General features: G+C 47.3%; 1 protein-coding gene across 1 annotated transcript in view; it reads left to right on the plus strand.

Moving 5' to 3' along the window:
* GNA14 (G protein subunit alpha 14) overlaps positions 1-25,101 on the plus strand; it is a 194,352-nt gene that overhangs the window by 159,605 nt on the left and 9,646 nt on the right. The gene's annotated exons all lie outside the window — the stretch shown is intronic.

Genomic DNA, 25,101 nt, shown 5'->3' on the forward strand with positions numbered 1-25,101 from the left:
GATTTGGTTCTGCAGGGACGTGGACTTTGGGAAAGTAGAGCAGAGCCAACAGTCAGAGACATAAGGGCGTCAATGTCTGCTTTCACCCCTTGAGCGGGAAGCCTGGCTAGTGCTGAGTTTGCTTTGAATATGGGAGAAACGCCGCCGGTGTTGATAGGCGCTGAGACAGAAGTACCCATTTCTTTAGTGTTATGATTATAGCAAAATCCAACAATAGGTTAAAAAGATCCTTTTTTCTTTTCAAATGCATGGGGCACCCTTATGCCATCAGAATATTTGTTGTGCATCTAGACATCAAACTTCACTGGGTGTCTTCTGTCTCTATTTGGTAATTGTATTCTACAGAGCTTTGATATCTGGCTAATTAAATGCAGAACTTAGGCTAACTGTACCTACTTGCACTGGTGCCCCTTTCCACCATCCCAGAACTCAGCGAGGATGCTCCGGGCTCACTCATTAGCCCACCCCTAGCTCCTGCTCTGGAGTGTCACAAGGGCTACCAAGACAAAGCACTCATGTGTCCCCCAGACCCTGAAGACCCCATGGAGTTGCCAGGAGACCCCTTTTCTTCCTTCAAAGCCATCCCCTTGGACCTGGTTTCACCTATTAGGGAAGTAGGTCATGGCTGACACAGGACATATGGGCCGGTCTGGGTGCCCCCTAGGTAGAGGTAGTTGCTTCCTCTCCACTGTCCCCGCACCCCCAGAGGGAGCCCAGGGCACCCCCTGCAGATGGCAGGGTGCAGGTGTGGAAGGGCCTCCCTCGGAGCCAAGGATAAGGGAACCCTTGGGAAATCTGGGGCGCCCTACTCTCCTGATGCCCCTCCCAGCAGAAACGCCTGCGGATTCTTACGGAAAAAACAACCAAAAACGCATCCAGGATGAAAACCACCGTTTCGAAAGCGCATCATTAAAGCAAGCTGTGACCCACATATTTGTTGCGGTGTGCTCCAGAGCTGTTCAGCCTATTGGAAAGAACGGAAAAAGTGAAACAGCCAAAAAAACAAAAACAAAAACAAAACCCAGAACAAGGAACGTTGTTGGACGATTCTCGGGGAGTTGTGGCCGTTTTTCATTTTCAGAAACAAAAGCTTCGGTGTGGAGGGAGATCTGGAGGACGGACGGGGCGTGAGGCATCCCCGGACCAGGATTTGGAGAGCTGAAAGGGTGACAAGGCAGAGGGAGGGTGTCTGTCGCCCAGATGGTTGTGCCTTGGAGAGGAAGGGCAGGCCAACGGGAAGTGCAAACACCTGGAGCACATTAAATCAGTGCAAAGAGCGGGGCGACCTCCTTCAGGACGTCATGTGCGAGGGTGGCCCGCTGCCCTCTGCGATGGTGCCTTCCCACACACTGGCAGGGCCCGGCTTGTCAGCCTGGCAGAGCCGGCTCCAAAGGCACTGGGAAAGGCATGTGGACAGCTTGCGGATGTGGGCAGTTGGACTGATGCCCTTTACCACTCATTTGCCTACGGCTACTGGAAGCGGCATAACCTCTCTTGCCAGTTTTTTTTTTTTTTTTTTGTCAGAGCGAGAGCGAGTGAGAGCGAGCACAGGCAGACAGAGTGGAAGGCAGAGTCACAGGGAGAAGCAGGCTCCCTGCAGAGCAAGGAGCCCGATGTGGGACTCGATCCCAGGATGCTGGGATCATGACCTGAGCCGAAGGCAGCCGCTTAACCAACTGAGCCACCCAGGCGTCCCTCTCTTGCCAGTTTTTATGCACTTCAGAAGATACACCAGTAAAATTTGAATTTATAGGGCACTTGAACCTCCAAGTGGTTAATACGAGCCTTCCGCTGAACTCTAGCTCTTAGTCTTTCTTAGTCTCCGAGAGTGAGAATGTTTCAGCCTTTGCCTGGATATTACTAATTCTGAGATAGATTTCCAGATAAAATGCAGACCATGTGATTCTGGCTGAAACTTTATAGGTGAGGGAATAGAGAGCGAGTCCTAGGGAAGAGTCTTGCTATGGTCTGTGCATGCAATCAGAAAGGTTGTCACTAGGTGGCGCCACAAGCCATGGTGGCAAAAGGCCAGCCTCTCCAATCATGGATATTTAGGGGCTTTGGTAAGTATATAAACTAACAAATGTTGCTTATCTTCCTATAAACCTCACAGTGATATGGATATAAACCACCAACACAGCCATTAGTGGACCTTTTTTTTTTTTTTTTAAGATTTTATTTATTTATTTCACAGAAAGAGAGATCACAAGTAGGCAGAGGCAGGCAGAGAGAGAGGGGGAAGCAGGCTCCCCGACTCCCCGCTGAGCAGAGAGAGCCCAATGTGGGGCTCGATCCGAGGACCCTGAGATCATGACCTGAGCCGAAGGCAGCGGCTTAACCCACTGAGCCACCCAGGCGCGCCCGCCATTAGTGGACTTTAAGGAGGAATTACTGTATAAGTGATATCCTTGAGAATAGAGGTTAAAGATACATGGGCTGGTGGAGGGACGTGCCTTCAGAAAGTGCCTTTCTAACTCTGGTTTCCATATTCTGCCTTAAGGATACATTTATTCCTCAATAGCGTGGGGTATACAGAAGAGTGTTCTAGATGGCGACAGGCGTGTTGTACTTGGGGCTTGGTGTGCTGTGCTCTCACACCTGCTTGCAATTCACTGTGGGAAAGGTTTACTTATTTCTAAGTCATTGTTTTGTCTCTGAGGCCCCTTCCCTCCTTGGCTTTGAGAAGGGCCTGGCTGTTCAATTCTGCATCCCAAAGAACTTCGTGTTAGGTTGTAGAAAGGCGGTTGGCAGTAATTCTTGTCCTCACACCCAAGCTCTAGGTCTAGCCTGAGGGCTTCCGAGGCAAACCCCTATCCCCCACTCTTTCCTGCCTTTGAAATGTAAAGGTTTTAAAATAGATGGAGCAGGGCAGTTAACTGGCTTCAGGCACTCCTGGGCTTCAATGGCTGCCTACCTCTTCTGGCCAAGCCTCCTCTTCCTCATTCATACCATCAGGATACTCAGAGCATCGCATTTCATGGTTTCGTTGTAACGATCATAGGAGACCATACTTATATAACATGCTTACATAATAGTGGCTTGGTTTATGCTTGCTATTATTATCATTTTGCTTATGTTCATTTGTATTTATGCCTTATTTCTTGGAAACCACTTATAAGAATATGTACCTTAAGAAACATACACACACGCACACACACACAATCCAACTCAGTGCCAGAAAAATTTTGAATTAAGGTTAAAGAGTGAAGCTGGATGGGGGTTGAAGACGACATAGGTATTGTGAGACACAGGTGCCCATAAACTTCTGAGTTACCTAGACCTGTGTATTTGCTTTTGAGCTTCCCACTAGTTAAAGCAAAAAAGAATCCATTTTAGTTCAATGATTCCTTTGGATCTTAAGGCCAAAACTGCCATTTGCTCAAGGAAGCATAATTTTCCTTTGTTCTTAATTACAAAAATATATGTATTATATGGAACATCATATAGCTAAATGCTAAATGCTAATGTTAAGTGATGTAAGAAACAGCAACCCCAACAATAGCCCTGTATGAACTATTGTAAGCACTCCTTTATTACAATCCAAAAGACAAGTAAAAGGCAGTTATGCTGCCCAGAGATATGATTAAGTCTATGTGGTAGGCAGAATTCCAAGATGGCCCCCTAGACTTCTTGCTATGCCCCCTACATGACCTTCACAGTCCCCCCTCCTTGAGTATGGGACAGGAGCATGATGAATGTCACTCCTATAATTAGATACTATGGTAAGGCAGAGCTGAAGGGGTTTTATAGGCATAACTGAAATCCCTAATCAGTCAACTTCAATCATCTCAGGTGGTGAGACCTAATCAGCCCACTGGAAGAAAATCTAGAGGTATGGAGGTTCTCTTGCCAGTCTCAAAGGAGTAGCTACCATGTCAGGAAAGGGCTATGGGGCTAGAACCTGAGGGCAACCTCTCGGAGCCAAGAGTGGCTTTCACGTGACAGCCAATGAGAAAATAAGGACCTTAGTCCTATAGTCACAAGAAACTGAAATTGTGCCAAAAATTGAAATGAGCTTCAAAGATGATCTTGAGCTCCAGATGACAACACAAGTCCAGCACAAACTTTGATTTCGGTCTTGTGGGATCCTGAGCAGAGAATTCACTCGCACCATGCTTCCCCTACAGAAACAGTGAGATATGAAAACTAAGTTGTTTTAAGCCATTAAGTTCAGGGTGATTTGTTACACAGTGATAGAAAACACATCCAGATAATATGGCTGAAGTCTGCAGCTTTTGGGTAGATTCAGAAATAAAGCCTAGAGCAAGTAGAGCATTTCCCAAACTACATTTAATATAACATGAATAGAGGAAGATGTTAATAGATGAGAAATGAGAAAAAGAAACCTTTTCTTATAGACCCTGACTGTTCACATCAGAGAAGAAGTCTTTGTTCTCCCACTGGGACAAGGTAGGCTCTTTGGGCTAAGACGCACAAGAGAGTTTATTGAAAGGCTGTCATAGAGACCATGGAGTCGAGAAAAAGTCTGAAGTAACAGCCTTCAAATGGACAAGAACCTGGGAATTCCTGAGGTCATGCTACCAAGAACCTTGATGGCTCCATTGCCATTAACATGAAAGAATTTCACCTGTCCCATTTCCCTGTGCCCGCCGTTATCATTCTGCTTGGGATTCACAGTCTTGGTCAAGTTTGGGTGTCCTGGCAGTTAGCCATGGGAGAACAGGATTCCTGAATTGGATTAACGTAGGTCCCCCAAGGATGACTGTAAACAGTAGGAGGGGTTATGATGGCTGACCACCCAAAAAGCAAAGGGCTGGGGGGTGTTCACAGACATAGGACGGGCTTGTAAATTTGGGGTAGAACCAGAGTGCTGCTTGGCTTCCTCTTTGAGGAAAGAAGAAATCACTCTTACAAGGAAAGGTAAAGGAATTGGAGCCCCTGAACTCAAAAGTGTGGGAGAGAGAGCTGAAGAACAGAGATGTTGGAACCACCAAGATAGGAGAAGGCCAGGCGATGTGACCCTTGGTTGTGAAACCCAAGATTTTGAACAGATTGGATGCTCTGTGTAGGGGGTGAGGAGGCTGAGTTTTGGAAGAGCTGCTGATCTGGCTGAAGTCGAGTGAGTCAGACCCTGTGAGAATGTGGGGTCCCAGCTGCCATTTAAGCTACAGAAGTTGGGCAAGGAGCACATACCACATCTTCTCTCGGGAAACTCAAAATGAAAAGCCCTCTTAAAAGTTCTGTGCTCTGCTGGGTGTCCCTACACAATGGTGTTCTGTCGTAGCTGCTGACGTCCTCTCTCTGTTTGGTTAAGTTGTCACTAAATGCATTTACTGACAGAGTTCTCTGGTAGTTTGAGGCTCCCTGCCCCCCCATCATACATATGTGCATCCTCATACCAAATGATGGAATGTGCTCATAGTTACATGTTTCCATGAACTCTTAAATTCGATTAACATTCAGTGTATTTTGTCAGTGTTGATTGAAGGTGAAGATTTTCATGTGACGTTTATTTATTCATTTGAATAACTGATGTGCCAGCCACTGTTCTAGGCACTTGGGGTGCATCAGTCAAGCCAAGAGACTAAGATCCATGCCCCCAAAGGTGCATATGCAACACACACCCACGTGCATGTACCGCTTCGGAGAGGACCTGCGGCTTAAGAAAAGCTTGATTGACCATTTCAGACCTTGTCCTAAACTTATTTAGACAAGGAACTCCCCTCCCCCCTGCCCCTAGTGTCCTTACAACATTTTGTAGAGTAGCATTCTCTGATATATGACTCTGGGAAATGCTGACGAAAGCATAGCTGGGCCATGCGTACTTAGGAAAAACATCCATAAATATCATAAATATCATGTCTTCCAACATTTGATAGGAGTCAGATAGCAGACAGATGGCCGCCAAGTTCTCCACCAGCATCCGGAGTCTGGATATTCTTTGTTGCTGCTTACGAGGAAATGTACATGTTTTACGTGTCCCATGAGGGGGTGAGTGCGGGAATATGGAGACTTTATCTGAGACTGTTCATTGATTGACTGGATGTCAGTCCCACATCTGACAAGGCCTGGCGATTTCTAAGAGATGCTGGATCAGGCAGTGTTGCAATCGGATATGCAAGGTCTTTGTCTCCCGCTGGATCTCGACTCTCTTAGGTCAGTCTCCGTGGATTGCTGTCTGCCTCCTCCCCTGCCCCCTACACGCAGGGTGACAGCTAGCACATCATAAGCATGCAATAGGTTCTGTTGGACCCAAGAAACTTTAAGAGACCATGTCCAGTTTTTTACACAAACATATAGTATCCACCGCCTACACACACTTGCTTGCCTCAAGGTTAGGAGTTTTTGAGAGGGAGCATAAAACTTGGTTAAATGTCTGTATGACTTTGAGATGCTTGAGGGGAGAGGCAATAGCTTTTCTTACCCAGTTCCTGCACAGAGCCTCGCATTATTATCTGGAAGGGTGGCTGGTGACTTGGTGGCCTTTGGCCCTTTCCAGAGACCTCCATGTTGCTGAGGAATGTGTGATGAGAAAGGAGATGGTTTTGGATGATGTTATCTTAGGGCGTAAGTGCTTGTGATGATGCTGCCTTCCTGGGGGTTTTGAGGACAGGTGTGACAGGCGAGAGAGAGGCTGAAACGTTAGTCGTACTGAGGATTTTTAAGGCCAGCCCAGAGCAGCCATGACCCTGGGTCCCTGGGGCAGGAATGTCCTCTTGTCGGTCCATTGTAGTTCTGTGCTGTGGGTTCCATGTACTTTAATGGAGGCAATCCCTTTCGTGCTCTCTAGATGTCAACTCATTCTGTGTTGGAGATTCTAGTGATTGCTTTTTCTAGAAAGGCTGAGTTTGTCCTTTGTGCTTTGAAAGAAGGGTGTCCACGAGACAAAATGTTGACAAAGACATAGAATCAAAGAAAACCTTCTCCAGCGCAGTAGAACACCGGTGTTGAAAAGACCTTCTCCTGCCATCTGCCCACCTCATTTTACCAGAGGGGAAACTGAGGCTCTGGATTAGGATGAATTGATCTAAAGCTCCTTATTGGTAAATGAGCTGAAATTCTATCCTGAGGCCCCTCGTGCCCAAATAAGGCACGTCCAAGCCTTCCTCTGCTTAGAAACCTAGGAAGGCACTGCAACACTATCCTGGGGGTCTTTTAAACAGCAAAATCGCTGACAGACTGCACAGAAATGCCAAAAACACGGCACTAAATGGACTGCAAAAGGGACATTTGTTTACAGTAGGAGAGCTGAGCCAAGGAACTGGTGCCTGTCTCCACTGGGAGCGTGGGCATCGGGTGATTCCAAGTCCTCTCAGCTCTGTGCGTGCCCATAAATGGCTGTGAAAGTATTGTGATGGGGGGGTTACAAATAAATTTTCACAAGTAGGTGAATTTGCAAATCTGGAATCCATGAATCATGAGGACCGACTGTCTGTCTTCTTTATTTCAAGGAGACAGGGAAGTGCCAGGCCTGCAGAAAGGCATGGGGAGGCGGAGGGGGCCCAGGTTAGGGTCGCCACCACCTGTGAGGAGCTTAATGGAGACGGGGCACTGTGCTGAGCACTGGATATTTTGCCCGGCCGACTCAAAGCCCGTGGACAGAAATGTGTAGACACAAAAAGATGCTCTTAGCTTGCCCTGCTATATAAACCAGGACCCAAGACCAGGGGAGCATGAAGAACCCAGGGCGGAGTCAGAAAAGGGCAATTTCTGTGGTCTAGCAGCCAGGAACCTGAATTCCAAAGTCCCAGAATCCTGCTGTCCTTGGGACAGATGCCCCCCAGGGCACCAAGGGCCTCGGAATACTGGATGTCCTTCTGCCGTGCCCCGGCTTCCAGGCAATCCCCATGGGGTGACATAATCCTGCTGAATTTCCATGTTCTCTGTTGTTTCTAATGTTCGCCTCTGGGCAGGGAGGGGCGGGGGTGTCTGATCACTATGAGGCACACCCAAGGAATTTCTAGAATTGTGCCCAGGCCTAAAATGGCTTTTAAAGAGAGAGATGTCCAGATAAGGCTCTGACTCAGTATCACGGAGGAACTTTCTGAATGTCCTTTAGCCTTGAATGTACCTGCCTGGTGGGCCGAACTTGTAAAGCCGGCATTTCCTTCCATTTGCGTTTGTTGGAAAACCTGCTTTACAGGAGTGGGGGTAAGGGGAAGGGTCCCCCCCACCACACCCGGGCCAGTTGCCTTAAAGCAGCTCCTTCCCTCCCCACCCTCCACTGGCTTCTCTTGCATGTCCGCAGGCCCCCCGGGGAGAATATGGGGACCGGCCACTTAGTCTGGGGCCAGCCTGCTGGTCTTAGATCTCAGGGTTTCTGGAAACATCTGGTAGTGGGCCCCAGGCTGGTCGACACAGCAGAGGCCTTAACAAAACAAACTGCAGAATATTATACCTCCAGAAACTAGCGCGGAATAAAAGGAACCGCTTAAGGAAGTCATGAAGGAAAACAGAAAAGGGACACGGCCTCCACATTTTGTGAAAAGGAGTCGGAATCAGGAACAATTCCGGCTTTTTCCACTGGGCGGTGTTTCCATTTAGTTTTCTGGTAGGCTTCCAAGTCTCGGGGCAGGTCTGCAATCCGCAGGAAAATTCTGAAGGCAAGGCGAGATTTGCCCAGGTGGGATTCTCTTGCTTTTTATACTCACTGGGTATGTTTTTCAGAGGATTCCTTTTCCATGTCCCATACATACACCTGTTACCGTTGTTCCTGCAAAGGCGGGACATGTCCTGTCATAGTCATAGACGCGTGCCTAGCCTAATACCTGGCAAAGAACGGGTGTGTTGTAATTCACGGCCACTGAGTCCGTGAATGAGGGACTTAGGGGGCGCCGGGGTGGCTCAGGTAAGCGTCTGCCTCCGGCTCAGGTCATGGTCTCAAAGTCCACACATGCAACCCTGCATGGGGCTCCTTGCTCCGAAGGGAGTCTGCATCTCCCCCTGCCTCTGCCGACCGCTCCCCTGCTCCTGCTCTCTCTCTCTCTCTCCCTCTCTCTGGCAAATAAACAAAATTTTTTAAAAAAGGAGTGACGTTCACAGCAGAGTTCTCCGTGGACGCACTTAGTTAGAAATGACCCATCTACACCCGGGCGCCGCACACAGTTTCTGCAAAGGGCCAGAGAGGAAGCGTTCGGAGCATCGTGGAGCCTCCAGGCTCCGTCGCAACAACTCCGGGCCGCCCTCCCGGGTGGGAGGTCAGCCCCGTGCCAGGGCGTGGCTCTGTTCCAGCTGAACTTCACTTACAAAAACAGGCAGAGCTGGATTTGGCCTGCGGGCTGCAGTTTACCCTGATTTGTACAAAAGCACACGGAGGCACCACACGGACCTCAGAGGTCACTGTGGGGAAGCACGCGAGCGGCAGAGATCGGGGGAGGCGTTCGCCGAAGGCGGCTCCGCTCTGCGCCTGCGCGCCCGAGGACCCCACTTCCCAGCCTCCTTTGCGGTCGGGGGCGCGCCTCGTGGCCTGTTCCCGCCCTCGGACGGTGGTCAAGTGCCCCGCGCTCACACCTGGCTCGTGAAACATCCTGCCTGTCACCTGGGCTCTCCTCCCTCCCCGGCCGACCCCCTGCGGAGAATCCGGGGCCGGGGCGGGACCCAGGGGACCCCAGGAGCTGGCGCAGCCACTTGCTGCAGCGAGCCGGGTCCCCGGAGGACTACGCGGAGCCGAGCCCTCCCCACCCACACCCTGCACGCAAGGTGGTAGGGAAGGAGTGTAAGATAATCCCGGGGGTGCTGTTACGGCCCTGATTTTGGGGGTCGTTAGCCTCAACGCCCTATTAATACCGCGTTCGGCTCAGGTACAGGTGAAGAAACCCTCCCTTTCTGTCCAGGGCTCACCGCTGGGGGGTGGGGGGCTGGTATTTGATCGCAGAGCAGGGCGTGCGGAGCTATCGGTGCTCACACTCTTTTGGAAAGCGTGTCTATAGGAAGTGGCACGCGCCCCCCCCCCCCCCCCCCGGTCTGGGTCTGAGACTCCGGGGGCCTTCGAGTCCCTGGGAGGTAGGATGGCGGATGGAGAAATGAGACTTTGGGAGGAAAGAGCGTACACGAACCGCGCTAACCCTGCGCCAGGATCGGCTGGATGCCTGCAGGACGACGGTTCAGCTCTGTGTTGGTTAATATTCGCTTCTTGGAGGTAGCCTAGGACCTCCCCATCCTAACTCCGCTTCTCTTTCCCTGTAGATGAAGGGAGTAAACTTTGATAGCCGCTGTCGTAAAACTGCACTAAAACGGTGATTCAGCAGAATCGGTGTTGATTTCTTGGTCACGGTCACCTCAACCTGAGTTAGTGGCGATGGGCTACCCTCTAGCTGGTTCTTCAGAGATCCGAGTCTCTTCTCCTGGCTGAGAATCGGGGAAAGGCGAGGTGGGGGAGGGTTGTGCGTGCGGCGGTTTAAGGCCAGGCCTGGTAGTGGCGAGCTGCATTTCAGCTTGAATGCTGTCGCTCGGGACTGTTACGGGGTCCCACCTGCCCAGCACCGGGGCCGGGAAGTCCAGCAGGAAGATACAGCAGGGTTTGGTGGACCCCTCGCCGTCTCTGTCTTGATGGCAAAACACTGAGCTCTCCAGACTCACTTTACAAATAAATACTTAGAACCGATGTGATCTCCAGTGGAGACCTTGCCAGCGCCTTTTCTAACAGGAAGCCTTCAGGGGTGCCTTCCTGTCTGGAAGGGCCACAGACAAAGAGAACGGGATTTTTTACAGCTGACAGTGATGCTCAGGAAGCCCATAGGGGGAGCAGAGCTCTCATTACCTTTCCCTGTGAGAGGGGTGGCAGGTGGGTGGTGGAGGTGGAGGTGTCTTTTGGTGTCCCACCAGGCCCACTACCACCCGAGCCCTGCCACTCTGATCTGTCCTTCTGCCGCTCGGTCTTTCCCTGCAGGTCCGAGCCTTCCCCACACCAGGCCCTGGCCACCGTCATTCTGGCTTTATCTGTGGGGGGCCTGGGTGGAGACTGGCATGGACCCTGCTAGGCCTCCCATTAGCGTCTGTAGACACGCACAGGCACAGAAAGGCCAGATCTTCCCCTTGGGAATTTGAACTGTCTCTCTAACACAATTTTGATGTGCTAAAAAAAACCTAAATGGACTTCTGTCAATGAGGGAAGGAAGGGGAGGAATGAGACAGTGACAGCGACACCTTGCAAAGGCCTCTGAACACATGTGGTTAAAGTGTGCCCCCAAAGGGGTGATTTTCTGACAGCAGCTTCGATGGGGCAAGGGTTCAGAGGGGAGCCCACCAGATGCTGCTGGTAAATTCTCCCTGAATATGTTCTGCTACCCTAGGACCTGAGGGGGTTCCGATGCTTTGAAAGCATCTCAGGGGAAGGAATGCCATATAAAAGTCACCACAGCAAAGAGCTGATGGGGTCCCTGCCCTCTCCCAGGGCTGTCTTTGGCAAGCATTCAGGAATCCACATTCCTGGACAGAGGAGGGCATGCAGCCCCCTTCTCTTGACACACATCAGGCCACCTCTGGTGGGAGATGTTAGCTTATCCCCTCCCTCAACTTTGGTTGGGTTTTTCCTTTTTGGGATCTGGTGTGGTTTTCATACACTGGGCCCAGTTGTAATGCTCATCTCTTCAAGGGCAGTGTCACAGTCCTAGCTACATTCCCAGGTGCCAGGCCTGGATCAAACTTGGAGCAGGTGTAGGATCCTGTGCCCTGAAAGGGGACCAAGCCTGGCTGCCAGTGCCCAGCTGAGTTTGGGATGTTTAGGTCACCCCAGTGGAGGCTTAAGCTGCTACCACCATCTGGCCCTGAGGTTATAGGGGATTTTGCCCCTAAAAAGAATTGAATGGACCAGAATGGGAGATTCTCTGCATCAGTTTGGGTTTGTTCAGGAAATCAGAGTCCCTCAGAATGATACATACATAAATCATGCTGATTTACTCTAAGGATGCACTGTATATAACTGGTGGAGCTTTGAAGAATGTGCTAGAAGGCTCTTCCCTCTGCCTATCTGGTGGTTGGTTAGCAGGGCTGGCAGTGGGGGGAAGAAAGATGGATGTGAAGGAGGCAGAGCAAAGATAAACCAAACCCTTGAAGGCAAAAGGGACCCAGGGGGATTCGCTGGAAGCTGCACGTGTCTCTCCCCATCTCTGTGTTGACAATGCAGGTGACCTGTAGAAGTAGCTGGCATCCTTGGCCCTGGACCCACACATGTGTCTACCCCAGGCTCTGGAGAAGCTGCCCCAGGATTTGGAGAAGCTGACGGAAAAGGTCCAAGCTGGAGCTGGGCTGCCAAGGGCCCAGCTGCTGCCCACACAGCGGGGCGGAGCAGAAGATCAGCCCCAGCTTGAGCTGAAACAGAGCTCTGGCCTTGAGAGCAAGACAGGCTGTGTTTCTCCTCTGATTCCCAAAGCTCTTGCAGAGTCCTCTTGTGGCCAACCCTAAACCAGAATCACACAAAGAAGGGAGTTCTGGGAAAGTATGTTCCAGCTGGGCCAAGGTGAACTCATACAAGGCCACAGACTGCATCTCTCAATTGCATCATTAACACTCCTTGTGCCTACAGACGTTTGTGCCAAAGTCATTTACTACAGGAGCCTTTGGAAAGAGCTTTTTCAGTGAAACCCACTTGAGTTTTGACTGACAGGAAAAGATAAAGTAACTTGGCCTTTTGTGCTAACGATTTGTGGCTGGTGAATTCCGTTATTTATTTTTGTTGGAAAAAAAGATGAAGAAAAAGAGGAAGACAAATACTGGAGTGAAATAAAGGCTTCTTTTGAATGTTTTTTTAATTAATTTTTTTTGACAGAGATTACAAGTTGGCAGAGAGGCGGGTGGGGGGTGGGTGTGTGGAGCAGGCTCCCTGCTGAGCTGAGAGCCCAATGCAGGGCTCGGTCCCAGGACCCTGGGATCATGACCCGAGCTGAAGGCAGAGGCTAACCCACTGAGCCACCCAGGCGCCCCTTCTTTTGAATTCTAAATTGAGTTAAGAAAGCTTAATTTCCATTCTGAGCATGGTGGAGGGTTGCTTTTCTACAAGGAGAACTCTAGGTAGCTTTAGACCGGGGCTGGATTATTGAGTGAGGTTCCCTGGTGGCGATGGTGGCCAGGGGAAAGTAGGTCCCTGCTGGAGCCAAGAGTTGCCGAGGAAGCTGGAATTGGATCAGAAGAAGCTGGACAACCCAATTTTTATGTGAGGTCTTAATAAGTAAATGGTCATTTTGAGAATATTCCAGGTGTGCTTTCAAGAGGCCTATGTTCTACAGTTACTTTAAATATATGCTCTCCATGAGTCCCTAAAAAGTTAAATTTGCTGATCATGATATTTGAATTGACTGAATCTTTACTGATTTTTTTTTAAATGTTATCAGTTACTGAGAGAGTTGTGTTAAAATTTCCTGTAAGATAAGGAACAAGTGTTGGCAAGGATGTGGAGGAAAAGGAGCCATCATGAGCTGTTGGTGGGAGTGCAATCTGGGGCAGCCACTGTGGGAAACAGCGCAGCGGTTCCACAGAAAATCAGAAATAGAATTACCGTATGATCCAGTCAATGCCCTACTGGGTATTTACTCAAAGAATATGCAAACAGTAATGTTTATTGCAGCATTATTTACAATAGCCAAATTACGGATTCAACCCAAGCATCTGACTGATGAACGGATAAAGAAGACATGGTACATTTGTACCGTGGAATATTACTCAGCTATAAAAAAGAATGAATGAAATCTTACCACTTGCAACAACATGGATGGAGCTAGAATGTATTGCTAAGTGAATTAAGTCAGACAGAGAAAAACAAAACAAATACCACATTTTCACTCATGTGGAATTTAAGAAACAAAGAAGCCAAGGGAAAAAAGAGAAAGACAAATCAAGAAACAGACTCTTAAATAAAGAGAACAAATGGTTCTCTTGGTTGCCAGAGAGGAGGTGGTGCCCCCCCCCCCCATGAATGAAACAGGTGATGGGGATTAAGGAGGGCCCTTGGCGTGATGATCACTGAGTAATGTATAGAATTGTTGAATCCCTATATTGTACACCTGAAACGAATATCACTACAGATGTTAACTAATCAAAATCAGAGAAAAGCTTAATAAAAAATTTCCTGTAAGATTAAGATTTGTCTATTTTTCCATTTAGGTCTAAGAAATTTTGCTCTATGTATCTTGAGCCTTTGTTATTAACTACGTAGAACTTTAAAACTGTTACGTCTTTCTAAACCTTTTTCTCATTTAAATTATCCCTAGTGTGGGGCGCCTGGGTGGCTCAGATGGTTAGATGCCTGCCTTCGGCTGGGGTCGTGATGCCCAGGTCCTGGTTCATGCCGCACATCTCTTTCCATGCTCAGTGGGGAGTCTGCTGCTGCTTCTGCCTCCCCTCCCTGCTCATGCTTTATCTCTCTCAAATGAATAGGTAAAATCTTTAAAATAAAAAAATGAAATACTCCTATCTCTTAAATATAGGAAACAAATGGGTTGTTGGAGAGGAGGTGGGTGAGGTGATGGGCATTAAGCAGGACCCCTTGATGTAATGAGCACAGGGTGTTATATGCAATTGATGAATCTGCAACTAATAATACAGTATATGTTAATTAAATTGATTTTAAATTAAATAAAAATATTCCTATCTCTAGTGATGCTTTTAATCTTGAAATCTACATTTTTTCCAGCTTTATTGAGGTATTATTGACAAACCTTAAAGCCTGCTTTTATTTTAATAGACTCCAGCTTTCTTTGGGTTAATGTTTGCATGGTCTATCTTACTCCATTTTTTAATTTGTCACCCTTTGGGGGAGTTATCTTCTTATGCTTGGTTCTTTTTGTTGATGTGCCGGACACATGTGAAAAAATAATTTGAGGGAAAGGAAGATACTATCTTATAAACTCCAGAAAGGAATTTCTTTTTCTTCTGCCAGGTGTCTAGGGATATTCAGCTCTGAGATCATGATGATTCCATGCTGAGTTGAAACCCCCTATGGGCTACCCCCCTTTTGGCATCCAAACCCAGAATCAGAGGTCCTCTAAGGGCCTTTGGCTCTTGCTAACCTTTGAACTTCAATCCCTAGTCCTGTGACCTTGAAAAAGGAGTTGCTCAACCTTGGAACTGCCCCTTGCAGAATAAGCAGAAGTCCTGGGGAGAAGACCTTCTCAAACGCTGGTTCAACTTTTTAGGTGCCATTCTTCCCTATATTCTGCCCAGTAATTATTTACTATGTCATTATTTTTGTGATCTTTTCAGATGTATGTTTGAAAATATTTTGTTCATCATTTTTAGCTGTCCTCAGTGGAAGAATCAATCCAAAATTCCTAGTTGCCCTTTGCCAGAAGCAGAATTTTCTCATTGATTTTCCTATAGAAAAAATTCTGTCTCTAGCATACTTGACTGGCATTTTCTTTTTTTTTTTAAAAGATTTTATTTATTTATTTGACAGAAATCATAAGTAGGCAGAGAGGCAGGCAGAGAAAGGGCAGGGGGAGGCAAGCTCCCTGCTGAGCAGAGAGCCCAATGCAGGGCTCGATCCCAGGACCCTGAGATCATGACCTGAGCTGAAGGCAGAGGCTTTAACCCACTGAGCCACCCAGGTGCCCCTTGACTGGCATTTTCTTTATAATGTAATATTTGAGATGCCTTAAAAGCTGATCGTAATGGGCACTGGATTTTACTTTATAATTTTTGTTTAATAAGGTCTACAGGTACAATTCTGGCTTTTGATGCCGTTGCCAAAACAAGTTGGGTGGGGCGAGGGGAGGTGGTGATTGCCCAAAAGTCAGCAATACTATGTTACAGGGAACTTTCCTTTTTTATCATATATTTTATTTTAATCTTCTTTTCACAAAGTTTGTAAAGTTTATAGGTCTTACATAGGACAGTAGACACTTGAAATACTAATAAGATTTTGTACAGAGTGTATTAATATAAATTCTAACAAAAGTGCTTGAATATCTGACAAAAGAACCCCGGCTTCCAGAAGAATCTGCCATATTTAGTAAGAAAGTCAGTCTTCCAGAGAAAGCCTGGGGCCCTGCAGTCCTGGGAGGCTAATGGTAGAAGGAGCTCTCCCAGTAAGAATCTGGCAGAGAACAGGTTGCCTGCTGGGCTCTGAATTCCAGCCAGAGGGGCTTGCTGGTCTCCACAGGGACTGTCACCCAGGCAGCTGCGGACCCTTGCGTGAGAGTAGCAAGGCGCCGCTTCCCAAGCAGCTCCTTTCATGGGTCACCCTGGGAATTTCTAAGCGAGACACACACGCTGGACATCTGTTTTCTGTATTCCTCTTTCAGAGCAGTGAAAAACTGGTGGTTGTTTGAGAAAGAAAAAAAAGAAATGCCCAATAGGAGCTCAGTGTTTAAGAAAGTGGTTGTGTGTCTTCATCAGCTAAGTAACTCCTATAATAATTACTGCTTTGAGATTGTTCTCTTTTTTGTGTGTGATGAAACTAACGTGTTAGGCAATTTCAATTCAGTATGCTGCTCTAGCCCAGGACACCTGCACACTACAGACCCATTTCCCCTGCTTCCTGGACATCTCCACTTAGAGGTCGGCCCCCTTAGACTCAGCACGTGTCCTACGCAAATCATTAACAGTTTCCCAAACCTGATTCTCTTCTGATTTTTCTTACCCTCTTTCTGTGAAATGAAGTCAATATTTTTATTTTATTAATGAAGTACAGTTGTACTTCAATACAGCTGAAGTATTACTGAAGAACAGTTGTACACGGTGTTATGTTGGCTTCAGTGCGCAGTGTAGTGATTGGACAAGTCTGTAGGTTATACTCTGCTCACCGTAAGTGTGGCTCCATCTGTCACCACACAGCACTGTCACAATACCATCGCCTACATTCCTTGTGCTGCGTCTTGCAGTCCCATGACTTGTTCATTCTGTAACTTCACACCTGTATCTCTCATTTCTCTTGACCCATGTGTTCATCCCCCCAGCCCTTCCGCTCTGATAACCCATCAGTTCTCTGTATTTACAAGTCTGCTTCTGTTTTTTGTTTGTTTTTTTGTTTCTGAGACTCCCCTTTTCAAGTTACATCCTAGGGTACTTGACTTTCTCTGACTCATTTCACTTAGTATGATACCTTCTAGATCTATCCATACTGTTGCAAATGGCATGATCTCGTCCTTTTTATGGCTGAATAAACACACCACTGTATATGTATATCACACCTTTATCTATTCATCTCTTGATGGGCATCTCTTGATGTTGGTTCCATTTCTTGGTATTGTAAATAATACTACAATTAATATAGGAGTGCATTTATCTTTTTGAATTAGTGTTTTTATTTTCTTTGGGTAATTACTCACTAGTGGAATTACTAGATCATATGGTCCTTCTATTCTTAATTTTTTGAGCAACCTCCATACTGTTCTTACAGTGGCTGCACCATTCACATTCCCACCAACAGTGCACAAGGTTCTCTTTCCTCTACATCCTCAACACTATTGTTATTTCTTGCCTTCTGGATTCTAGCCATGCTAGTGGAAATAAAGTAATACTTCATTGTGGTTTGATGTGCATTTTCCTGATGATGTTAAGCATCTTTTCTTGTGTCTGATGGCCATTTATATCTTCTTTGAAAAAATATCTATTCAGATCTTCTGTGCATTTTTTAGGTTACTTTTCTTTTGGTACTGAATTATTTAAGTTCTTTATATATTTTGGATCCTAACCTCCTATTGGATATATCATTTGCAGATATCTTCTCCCATTCATCCTTTATGCAGGTTCTTCCTTTATGCAGAAACTTTTCATTTTGGTATAGTCCCAGTAGTTTAATTTTACCTCTGTTTCCCTTGCCTGGGGAGACATGGCTAGAAAAATGTTGCTAAGGCCACTGTCAAGGAGATTAATGCTCATGATTTCTTCTGTGATTTTTATGCTTCAGGTCTCACATTTAAGTCTTTAGTCTATTTTGAGTTTATTTCTGTCTAAGAAAGGGATCCAGTGTCTTTCTTCAGGATGGAGCTGTCCAGCTTTCTTAGCACCATGTGTTAGTGAAGACCGGAAGAGAGACTGTCTTTTCTTATCGCATACTTGTGCCTTTTTTGTCATAGATTAATTGACATGATTAGCATGGGTTTCTTTTTGGACTCTCTATTCTTTTTCATTGATCTGATTGTCTACTTGGGGGCCAATACCATACATACTGTTTTGATTGCCTCAGCTTTGTAGTATATCTCAAAATCTGGGATTGTGATACCAGCTTTGATCTTCTTTCTCAAGATTACTTTGGCTATTCTGGGTCTTTCTAATTCATTACAAACCTTAGGATAATTCTAGTTTTGTGGGGGAAAAATGCTGTTTGTATTTTCATAGGAATTGCATTAAATGTATAGATTGCTTTGTGGAGTATAGACATTTTAACAATATTCTTTCATTCTGTGATCAAGGAGTATCTTTTTATTTGTGTCATCTTCAATCTCTTTCATCATTATTTTGGAGTTTTCAGAGTATAGGTCTTTCACCACCTTGGTTAAGTTTATTTCTAGGTATTTTATTCTTTTTGGCATAATTGTGAATGGAATTGTTTTCTCAATGGCTCTTTCTACTTTGTTATTAGCATATAGAAACACAACCGATTTCTGTGTATTAAGTTTGCATCTTGCTACTTTACTGAATTTCTTTATTCTAATAGTCTTTGGTGGGAGTCTTTAGGGCTTTCTATATACAGAGTCACGTTCTCTGCCAAATAGTGACAGTTTTACTTCTTCCTTACCAATTTGGATGCCTTTTCTTTTTCCTGTCTGATTGCTATGGTTAAGACTTCCAGTAGTATGTTCAATCAAAGTGGCAAAAGTGGACATCCATGTCTTGTTTCTAAGAGAAACTGCTCTCAGTTTTTCACCATTGAGTATGGTATTAGCTGTGGGTTTTTCATATGTGGCCTTTATCATATTGAGGTATGTTCCCTCTGAAAACACTTTGTTGAGAATTTTTATGATAAACAAATGTTGACTTTTGTCAGATGCCTTTTCTGCCTCTAATGAGGTGATCTTGTGACCTTTATCCTTCATTTTGTTAATGGGGTAGATCAGTTGATCGATCTTTGAATATGCAGCCACCCTTGCATCCCCACGGATCCCCAAGACTTGATTTTGGCAAATGACCCTTTTAATGTATCATTGAGCGTGATTTCCTCTTTCGCTGGGAATCTTTGAAACTGCATTCAGCAGGGATATTGACCTGCAGGTTTCCTTTCTATGTAGTATCTTCCTCTGGTTTTGTAGGATGAATGTGGAAACTTTCCTTCCTCTTCTATTTTTTGGATAGTTAGAGGAGAAGAGATACTAACTTTTCTTTAAAAGTTAGGTAGAGTTTACCTGTGAATCTCACTGGTGCTGAACTTTGGTCGTTGGGGAGTTTTTTGATTACTGATTCAATTCCATTGCTCATAATTGATCTGTTCAGATTTTTAATTTTTCCTGATTCAGTTTTGGAAGATTGTGTGTTTTGAGGATTTTATCCATTTCTCCTATCCAATTTGTTGGCATGTAATTTTGCATAGTATTCTCTTCTAATCCTTCTTAATTTTATGGTGTTGGTTGTTATTTCTCCTTTATTTTTTATTTTATTTTTGTCCTCTTGCAGCTGGCTAAACATTTATCAATTTTCTTTATCTTTTCAAAGGACCAAATTCTTGGTTTCATCAATCTTTTCTATTGTTATTTTTTTAGTCTGTCATTTATTTCTGCTTTGATCTTTGCTATTTTCTTCCTTCTACTAAACTTGGGTTTTATTTATTCTTTTCCTAGTTCCTTTAGGTGTAAGTTTAGTTTGAGTTTTTCTTATTTTTTAAGGTAGGTCTGTAGTGCTGTATATTACTCCCTCTGAACCTGTTTTGCTGTGTCCCAGAGACTTTGGACTGTTGTGTTTTCATTTTCCAATGTCTCCATGTATTTTTTTTTTACTTCCTCTTTGATTTCTTCATTGACCCACTAGCTATTGAGTAGCATGTTGTTTAGCTTCCACATGTTTTGTGGGGGTTTTTTTTCCAGTTTTTTTCTTGTGATTGATTTCTAATTTCATACTGTTGTGGTTGGAAAATATGCGTGACAGGAGTTTACTCATAAATTTAATAAGACTTGTTCTGTGCTCTACCATGTGATCTCTCTTAGAGAATGTTTCGTGTTCACTTGAAAAAAATGTGTATTTTGTGGTTTTTGGATGGAATATTTTGTGTATATCTGTTAAGTCCATCTGGTCTAATGTATCATTGAAAGAAGCTGTTTCCTTATTGATTTCTTGCCTGGATAATCTATCCTTTGATGTAAGTGAGGCATTAAAGTCCCCTACTATTGTATTACTGTCATACTGTTCCTTTATGTCTGTGAGTATATGCTTTATGTATTTAGGCACTCTAATGTTGGGTACATATATATTTATAATTGTTTTTTCCTCTTGTTGGATTGACCCACTTATCATTATGTAATGCCCTTGTATCTTGTTACAGTGTTTGTTTTAAAATCTGTTTTGTCCGGGGACACCTGGGTGGCTCAGTTGTTAAGCATCTGCCTTCAGCTCAGGTTGTGATCCCAGGGTCCTGGGATCGAGCCCCACATTGGGCTCCCTGCTCTGTGGGGGGCCTGCTTTTCCTTCTCCCACTCCCTCTACTGTGTTCCTTCTCTAGCTGTGTCTCTCTCTGTCAAATAAATAAAAATATATTTTTTAAAAATCTGTTTTGTCCAGAGTTGCCTGGGTGGCTCACCTGGTTGGGTGGCCAACTCTTGATTCCAGCTCAAGTCATGATCTCAAGGTTGTGGGCTCAAGCCCTACATCAGGCTCCACAGTCAGAGCAGAATCTGCATGACATTCTTTCTCTCTCTGCTCTCCTTCCCTCGCTTGAGCATGGCTCCTCTCTAAAATAAATACATAAATCTTCAAACAACTAAAATCTGTTTTGTCTGATACAGGTATTGCTACCCTGAAGAGCTGAAAGCGGAAAAACCTACAATCAAGAATACTCTATCTGCAGGATTATCATTTTGCAGATAGAGTATTCTTGATTGTAGGTTTTTCCCATTCAGCTCTTTGAACTTTATTTTTTTTTTTTAATTAATTTATTTATTTGACAGAGAGAGATCACAAGTAGGCAGAGAGGCAGGCAGAGAGAGAGAGAGGAGGAAGCAGGCTCCCTGCTGAGCAGAGAGCCCGATGCGGGACTCGATCCCAGGACCCTGAGATCATGACCTGAGCCGAAGGCAGCGGCTTAACCCACTGAGCCACCCAGGCGCCCTTCAATTTTTTTTCTTTTTTATGTTAAGTTCTTACTGATATCTTGCTCTCTTTTCTCTGGTCCAGCGAACACCTGTACAATTAGTTTCAGTTCTTCATCAGGCATATTACTTATCTCTGTTTTACTTCTTTTTCTGTGTGTTTGTCTTGTTCTTTCATTTGGAGCATACTCCTCTGCTATCCCATTTTGATTGATTTTCTGTGTTTCTATGAATTAGGCAAAGAGCTACTTCTTAACTTGAAGGAATGGTCTTGTGTATGATCATAAATTTTGTAGACTGTGTGTGTTTTGCGACTTGGGCTGGCTGGCTGGAGCTGTGTCTGTGTAGGCTGGGGGTCTGGGGTACTCCGTGCTGGGGTTGCCCTGGTGGGATGGCCAGAACTGAAGTGAGCAGAACCCAGAGCAATCCCGGCTCTCCACACAGAGGGCACACTGGCAGGACAGCTATAGCTGAAGTGGGTACAAGCTGTCCCTAGGCTCTCTGTGCAGATGGTGCCCTGGTGGGCAGCTGGAGATAGGGTATATGTTGGGGGTCCCTGGGTGCTTCATGCAGGGGTGTCCTGGTAGGACAGCTGAAGCTGAAGTGGGTGGAAGCAAGGTTATCGTGGGGTGCCCAGAGGGGTGGGCACCCTGGTGGGATGACTGAAGCTGAGGATGGCCCTTGCTGGGATGTCCTGGGGCTGTATGTGTAGGCAGCACCCTGAAGGGTGGCTGGAACAAAGGCAGGGTACTGGCCAGGAGTCTTAGGCTGCTCTACTCACAGGGTGCCCGGGGGTGGGGGGCACAGCTGGAATGGAGGCAGGCATGGGCCAGAGCTTCCCCGGGTACTTAGGACAGGGACTGTATCAGGCGGGGGGCAGGGCAGCTGGAGACAAAGTGGTCATGAGCCAGGAGCTCCCAGAGGGCTGTGGGCTGGGGCTGCTCTAGGAAGCCACCTGGGGCCAAAGTGGGACAGGTCTGGAGTGTTCCAGTGGGCTTTGTGCCTGTGTCCCCTGGACGTGGCGGCTGCAGCCATCCTGCATGCCAACCCCAGGGTGCTCCGGGGTGCACGGTGCGCGCGCTGCCTTCATGGGACAGCTCGGGCTGGTACTGGCTAGGGGCCCGGGGCTTGTTCCTGTCTCGGTATCAAAGTGGAAGGTGAATATCAACTGTGGTCACCGGCCCCTCCCCCCGGAGAGTGTTCCAGCAGCTCTCCTGCCCCTCTATGGAGGCTGGATTTCTAGAACTAGTTGCTCTTTTAAGCTGCAGCTTTTTTCTGTGCCCCAGGGCAGATAAATCTGCTCCTGATCCCTCAGTACTGTCTGTCCCCGCTGCTGTGGGCAGCGTCGGCGGTGGGGTTCCCTCATGACCGTGGCTCTGGCTCTCTCGCTGTTCTCTGCGTGGTCTCCCTAGTTTTGTTGTGCAGAACCGTTCAGCCAGCCCTCAGTTTTCTGTTTCTTTGTTTTGTTTTGTTCTAAGCTGGCTCCACACCCAGCATGGGGCTCACCATGGAGCCCAACGTGGGCCTTGAACTCATGACCCCGAGATCAATACCCAAGCTGAGATCAGTAGTTGGAGGCTTAACCGACAGAGGACACCCCCGCCCCACCCGGCGCTCCAGCCCTCACGTTCTCATCCGGATTACTTGCTCTGTAGTTGGTGCAGGAGGGGAATTCAGGGTCTTCCTGCCATGGCCATTAGACCCTCAGTGCGAGGAGCCCCTTTTAACACAAAGCTGCTCCCACATTGCACACAGAGCTGCTCCACACACGTGTCCCCCCCACCCCCCAGCTCTCAGATGGCGTGAACTCTCCGGGTGTGTGAACACACTCGTCACACTCTCCCGGCTCCTGCTGTGCGGGGAGGTATGTAGCCAAGTCACAGGAAGAGAGGCCCCAAGCCCCACTTTCTAGAACACACAGATGTTGTTCACTGTGTACAGAAGTCACACGCCGATAAAATTTATTTAAAAGTGGGAAATCACACTGAAGTCTTTAGTGACGAAGAGGCATGGTGTCTGCGACGTCCCCGCAGATATTTCAGGCAGAAGGGGGGTGTGTCTCGCACACACTCGGAGGGAGAGGGGCTGGATGATACGCGTGGTCATAAATTCTCAACACGGGGGCGTTCTTGAAAGGCAGCGAGGAACTCCTGTGCCATTTCCCCCACATTTTTGCGAGTCTTAATTATTTCAAAATAAGCTGAAAAAGAACCACCTCGGCAGGCGGGAGACCTAGCTGGGTGGAGGGCTCTGAACTCAGTCGGTTCCAAACCCAGTTCCCAGTTGTTGGGTTTCTAGGGGGCCGTCAGTCTCCTTAGAAACCTGAGTCTCTGAGGAGACCGTGGTCCCCTCTTCTTCAAGCCAGAGTCCTTCCTTTGTCCCTCACGTGGCTGGACCGTCACTGGGTCCTGCTCTCCTGGCTGAGCCCCGCTGCTTACCTGGAGGCCCAGGGCTGTCTTTCCCCAGCATCCATCCCCGCATCCCCGTGGCTGAGCCCGCTTTCCTCAGGGATACCTCCCTGGCTCCACTTTGCTCTCTCCTGGAAGAGGCAAATACTGGGCTTACCCACTGCGACGTGCAGCGGTCAGGACAGCGTCAGTTACGCTGCAGAAACTCACAAGCAAAGAGGGTTTCTGGCTCGAGCTCGGTATGCAGGGTGGTGTGGCGGGGCGTCTCTGCGCATTGTACCCGCTCAGGAAGGTGGGACTCTCCGGTGAGCTGAATGTAATCGTTGCATGTAGGGGGCGCTGACGGCTCTTGGTCTTGGGGTGATGCGTTCGAGCCCCACTCTGGGTGTAGAGATTACTTTAAAAATAAGCTTTAAAAAAGTCGTAGTTAGGAGAGCAGCACGAGAGGCAGGCACCCCAGAAGCAAGGATTCTGCCTGCCAGGGGCAGAGTGAGGAAGACGGGCTGGCCAGCAATCACCAGGGCTTTTCCTCCCACAGAGCCCTTCCTGCCCTCGAGCAGTGCTCTTGCTGGGATGGGCACAGGCTGCCGTCACCTGCCCTCACGTTCTTCGGCTGTTTCTTTCTCGGGATGTTCTGTGTTCCGGTGATGGACCGGTGTACGGGCAGCATGTCTGCGGGCTGCTGTACCACCGGGCACTGCGCTAGGTTCTGGGGTATCGGAGCGTTAAGACACTGGCTCATTACAAAGACGGGGAAGAAAACAGATCCTTTCAATGCTGAGGGAAGAGCCAAGCCCAGGGTGGGGAGAGACCATCTGATTCTATTCGGGAGGAAGAGGGTAGTGGAGGCAGGCAGGGAAGCGTGGGGAAGCCAGCGCCGAGGCTCCAGGCACACATTGTCCAGCTTCTCTGGGCTGGGCGCTCTCTCTCTGGCTTGGATTGGGCAGGGGATGTCAGATGTGCTCATGGGCAGGATTCGAAGTCGTGGCTGGAAGGCCATCAGTGTGTCCTCTTTCTGCCAACAGAGTTAGGCATCTGTCACAGTAATAGGGCTGGTTTTGCTTACATTTGGGTAATACTTTATAACTGATAAACCAGATAGATGCCTTGAAAGTCTTTGGCTCCTTTTACAAATGAGGATGTGGAGATAGGGAACCGCTGAGGTCCTTACAAGCCCCAAATGCACTAGAACTCGGGCTCCTTATTCCCGGTCCAGGGCGCTTCCCACTAACCCAGGCTGCCAAGACCTGTCTGAGGTTCTGCGACTGGGACCCTCTCCCTGCGGAGGATCTCACAGTCCAGGGGGAAGAGTTAATAGCCACTCTCGATGGAGAGGGACACAAAGTCATGCTGGTTTCATCAGAGCCCTAGGTTTTGCCCCAAGTCAAGTAAATCTCTAAGATCTCCCCTTTCTCCAGCTTCCTGTTGGATTGCTAATGAAGATGAATAACACAAGATACAGGCACCTTTCCAGCAAGCAGGGCACAGCCGCCATGAGGTCAATGCATGAGGTCATTGCCCAGAGATGCCGCTGGGATGGGGGAGCAGAGGAGAGGCCGGAT

Source organism: Mustela nigripes, chromosome 9 (genome assembly GCF_022355385.1).
Source record: "Mustela nigripes isolate SB6536 chromosome 9, MUSNIG.SB6536, whole genome shotgun sequence".
In the NCBI taxonomy this organism is placed as follows: Eukaryota; Metazoa; Chordata; class Mammalia; order Carnivora; family Mustelidae; genus Mustela; species Mustela nigripes.